This window comes from Anas acuta, chromosome 9 (assembly GCF_963932015.1).
Source record: "Anas acuta chromosome 9, bAnaAcu1.1, whole genome shotgun sequence".
NCBI lineage: Eukaryota > Metazoa > Chordata > Aves > Anseriformes > Anatidae > Anas > Anas acuta.
The window spans coordinates 18,360,332-18,366,083 of NC_088987.1; positions in this window are offsets into that span (position 1 = coordinate 18,360,332).

Genomic DNA, 5,752 nt, shown 5'->3' on the forward strand with positions numbered 1-5,752 from the left:
TTCTCAAAGCACTGGTAAATCAGTGGGGAAAGACTCCTGCCCTTGAACTGGCACAGAGAGAAAATGTCAAGTGACAAAATGCAGTGACAGTGCTTTGAATAAATCATGCATTTTGCATGTATTTTTCTTCATGGCTTTTCAGTTTTTTTTCCATGTTAAGCACTGATAACATAAGACTTTTTTTTTTCCCCCCCCCCTACAAACTGTAAATTACACCACTGACGTCAGGGCACAGCAAGTCACACCCAGCACCCACTGCCACACAGCATTTCACTCCGACAAGGGCGAGCTGCTGCTTTAACCACATTTTTGAAAATGACAAAGCAGTGGCAAGTGACAAAGCAGTGACAAACAACAAAGAAATGTCACCTGCGTGGTGCTGTACACCCCCTGAAAGCACGCTGCAACACCAGCCCTTCCTCTTCGTGCTGCCCTCTGCCATAGCCAGTTTGTTCAAAACAACAAAAAAAATTCATGAAAACCAGCAATGCCGTATCATCCTCTCCCCAGAAAAGAACAATCCTGAAATACTTTCCTAAATACAACTCAACATTTGGGATCTTGCCTCCACAGGGAGTCCCAGGTGCCTGACAAGGGACAGGCCCCGGGCAGACCACACCTCAGCATGGCGGACAGTGGGTTTCTTCTAAACATGGACAGCAAAGAATTTCTCTTCATTCTCCTCAAAGCTATGTGCAAAATTCAAGAATAGTTTCAGTCAAAAGCAAACAAACAAATGAACAACAACAAAAAACACTTTAAAAAACTTTCTAAAGGATCCTCAAGGGAGGATTTTGCACAGAAACACTTGCAGCTCCCGTGACAAAACACACCCACCAAGGCTGTGTTTCTGTGAGGAAAGGAGGCAGCCTTTGGCACTGAATTACTTGTTTTTAACTTTCCCACTTACTTCATGCTCGGGTGAGCACCAGAACGTTTACACAGGCAGTTTCAAAAGCACAGGTGAGGAGGATTGGAGCAGGGGGAGGCTGGCGCATGGCTTCCAGCCCCCACCTTCCCTCAGCATGGCAGTCATGGCCGGGCTGCAGGGCGACCAGGAAACCTGCGGGTGCCGGGGCTGTTTGGGGTGCTAATGACATGCTGATTTATGCCCTCAGCCCAGATCCTTGGCTCTTCCAGTTATGCAAAGATAGCTGAGCACTTGTGGCTGATGAAAAACTGGGGGGCAAAAAGCAAAGTGAAGATTTAAAGACCCAGTTATTTCCTATGGGCGAGCACAAAGTCCTGCTCTGGGGAGAGGCAGCATTGCAGAAACAGCTACGCTCCACGCTGAATGAGTTCAAATCGTCAAGGAGATTAATGCCAAATATTTACCCTTTAGTGCATTTAGTGCAATTAAACAACTTCATCCGAAGTACTGAATGCAATCAAAGTGCATTTCCTTTGTAAACCTCATTACCGAAGCGACGTGCTTTCTTCTCCCCACTCAACATCTCAGCCAGCAGATTTGTTATTTGGTACCTGCAGTTGTAAAGGCAGTGTGGTTTGGTTTGCTATTTGCTGGTCCATTTCATGGGCTGACACTAAAGTACTGTGGTGGGGAGGAAGAGAGAACATTTATATCCATGACATCTTAATTGAATTTTTTATTTTATTTTTTTTTAAGCTGCTATAGAGCCCAGAGAGGGATAGTCTGAAATGCTTACTGCAAACCTGCCTCGTGTTTCAAAGGGGCCTGCACTTGGGTAGTGCTCATTTTCCTCAGGGTGGCAGATGGGCATCGGTTTTAAACACCCTCTTTCCAAATACTGCCCAACACCCATCCGAGCGCTGTTACCAGGCGATTCACCGGTGCTTCCCCCCAACACCCCAAATGCGCACACCCAGGGTGGAATCGAGAGGCAGCCTTGAGACAGGTCCTCACCTACACAGATCAAAGTGACCAAAACAGGGAGGGAGGCAGAACTTGCTCCATGGGCCTCCATGTCCTTCGTGGATCCTGGGCTCAGGCAGGTTACACAAGCATGCTGCAGTGACCTCCACTGTTTATCTCTAGGATGTCTAACAACATAGCAGTCGGCTGTACTGCTGAGAGAGATTTGACCTAAAAAGCAATGAGTCCATTCGGAGACCACACTGGACTCAGCCAAGCCATACAAATTACTGACTGAAGCTGCTGCTTTCAGCACTCAAAACCCAAAACAGAGCCATGCGTGAAGCAAGGGTGTTTCCAGAAGGCATCCACAGTGTCAAAGCCAGGCAACTCACATCTGTTTCTCTAAGTTTTAACATACACCAATTTATGGAGAAGGGAGAATAGCCAATGTGGAATGACTTGTTCTAGCAGGGGCAATCGCAATACCACCATCTGAAAACAGTAAGAAGTAGCTGGGGCCTGAGCCAAAGCCTTTATTTGCTGTTACCTCCTTAAAAGAAAGGAGAACAAAGCCTTCAGAACAGCAAGACTAAAAAGTAGTTTTTCCATGAATAACAGATAGAAGAACAGAGTGACATCCTGGGGAAATTTCTTTAGAAGACAGTGAATTTTAATTTGAGAGGTTTTCTTCAACATCTTCCAATCAGTTGATCTCTGTTTTGAAGCTTCTTTCTCTGGTCAGACTATGAGAATATTTCAATCATTGCATGACATGATTTCAGCTCAAATATAGATCTAAAACTCAAGTATGAAATTACATAGTTGGCCTTTTAGATTAATTAATCCAAATGAATAGAACAACATCCTGGCGTCCACTGGAGAACATCTTTGTGCTAGCAAGAATGGTTAATTAGAGTTGGCACAAACACATCCCACATTCACTATGAATGATAATATTCCCAGAGCAAATATTCTCAGCCATTTTAAGGGAACAGCTGATTCTGGATTGTTCATCCCCACCCATTTAAGGGTTCAGCAAGACTGAAGGAGTTAAAATGTCAGCAACTACAGAATCCATAGACCACATGCTCTTCCTTCTTGACTAACACACCCTGCTCCAGCCTGTCCTCTGACGTGACCTGCCTACCACAGGGGCATATAAGCATATATAATCAGTCCAGTTCAGCGCTGCCTTGCATGTTTTATCAGCTCTGCAGCATCCTCCCATTTCCTCCCAGTGCAAACCGGTTGTGAGGATAAGGCTCTGGGCTGCACTGCAGCACTCTGTTTTGCAGGTGTTTCACCAAGAGACACTTCTTGGGGACCATCCCCTGTGGTGGGCACCACACAGCACCCCTTGGAATAGCCTTCTCTTGGAAGAGGGGCTATACAAAAGGAGACTTATGTGGATGGGGAAAGCCACTTAATGACCACCTGGAGCTGCTGAGGGGGTGGCTCTGGCCTAAAACAAGATTTTCCATGAATACCAACAGAGACACTGGAAGCAGCAGCCCCAAGCCAGCAGGCGGGGACACACGGCTGCTCAGCACTTACCTCCTTAGCTGCAAGCACAAGTTAGAGAGCCCGTTGCACATCAGAGCAATCAGTTCTAGTCCTCTTGCAGAGGAACAGAAGTGTTCTGTGTACATGGAGCTGTTACATAGCTGACAGGAAAAGCAACAGGCAGTATCGCCCTGTCCTGAAGCCAATCTTGTTTTGTAAGATACCCGTCATAAAAATACCTGCTACATGGGTGCATTCACACTAACTTAGGAGGCTACAGTATGAGTGAACTCCTAAGCTGAACATGCAAAAATCACCCTCTAGAAACACCCTTACCCTCTAGAACAAAGGCTTCAGTTTCAGTATGACAAGTTGGATGGGCCAAACACCGCCTCAAGCTCCAGATCCCTTTCCAGTCTCATTTGGCCCTACTGGGACTAAGGCTGGATACTAGATAGAAAATAATGGACTTTTCCTTTTTCTTTTAATCTGAATACATTCAGCCAATATTTGTGAGGGCCTCTCTCTGCTGGAACTTCACTTTCTGTACATGTAACCCATAAAACCTTCCCTCTGATTGAGCTCCAGCACCTCATTGCCTTCACCGGGACTCGAAAGCCAACATCACAAATTGTACTTACCAGAAGGTCAAGAAACGGGCAGTTACCTGAGACGTTAGTTTGGGAAGCTACATTTGATGAGATCATACAGCTGTCCAAACATGCCTGTGTATCCTTTTTCCCTGGGAAGCTGCCCTGGGAAGCTGTGACAGTGTCCACACTTACTTGTATAACATCCTGGCTGGAATTCAGAACAGCAGCAAATGTTCAGGAACAACTTGGACATCCTAATTTAGGTACGTAAGTATGCACAGGAGTGAGAACAGGCTTTTTTTTTTTTTTTTTTTTAAGCTTGGCATCAACCTGGAGAAAAGGAGGCTCAGGGGCGACCTTATTGCTCTCTACAGGTACCTTAAAGGAGGCTGTAGTGAGGTGGGGGTTGGCCTGTTCTCCCACGTGCCTGGTGACAGGATGAGGGGGAATGGGCTAAAGTAGCACCAGGGGAGGTTTAGGTTGGATGTTAGGAATAACTTCTTTACCGAAAGGGTTGTTAGACACTGGAACGGGCTGCCCAGGGAAGTGGTGGAGTCACCATCCCTGGAATTCTTTAAAAGACATTTAGATGTAGAGCTTAGGGATATGGTTCAGTGGGGACTGTTAGCGTTAGGTCAGAGGTTGGACTCAATGATCTTGAGGTCTCTTCCAACCTAGAAATTCTGTGAAATAGTGTATCAGCTCTTCATGTTGAGGAGAGGGGGCTGGGTAAAAACACTGAAGCAAGCTTTGCAGGATTTCACCCCCAGACCCAACTAACTGTCCCAGCCGTATCCAAATGCACTTCCAAGGAATGCACTCGAGGGTGTTAGGATGGGCTGCTCATGCTACATGACAGGGAGACTGGTTAAAATTATAGTTTAGAGGCAGTTATTCTGTAAACTTGTAGTCACACATGGTCGAAACAAATGAATTTAAAATTAATAGTAGGGGTAGATCTTACATAACTACCTCTGTTATTCTTCCAATGTTTAGCTAGATGAAAAAGAAAGAAATCAGAAGCAGTGATGAAGGGTATTCCAGGCACTGGTCATCAACAGCCAGAATATGCCCATTTCTTGTTCTAATATTGTGACAGATGGTCCTAAGGGGTGCATACTGAAATCATCTCCTCAGCATTTATTTCTTAGAGCAACACATTTTCATTTTCACAGAAAACAATCTCATGACAGCGCACAATCCAGGTCACAGCTTTCTCCTCATTGCTCTCTCCTCTGGAAGAGCCACAGGAATTTTCTGAGGCACGGACACAGAGGAACAGTGTATTTGTCAGATACTACTCCAAAAAAACACCTTTGCAAGCTATGGTGTTTCCATCTTTGCATCAGGCCAAATTACTAGGTTTAGCTGCAGAACAGGCTTTGGCAAACACAATTATTGTAGAACACAAAACTCTTCTACAGAACCCTAACAATGGAAAAGGCATCCAGGTACTGAAGAAGTAAATACAAAGACTGTAACAAGCAAAATGCCTTACGTTGACTTTCTTACTGATCGACTAGAGACTGATTTTGGAAAGAGCTCCAATGTTCCAGCTCAGGAACACTGTTCAGACACTTCTTCACCAGGATGGAAGCGGGGCAGACAGCTCAGAAGAGTCCTGCCTGGCTGAATTCGGCATGGCAAGGAGGAAGCCCTTAAGCTTGCAGGTATGGGCAGGCTCTGGCAGCTGGCGGCTTGGATGCATCCCTGCACAGCAATCCCGTCGCCCTGGGGAGAGCCTCCACACCTCGGGGCATGGGCGATAGCTTCACGGAGGGGATGTGCTGTCATTCTCAACAAACACACACTTCACATA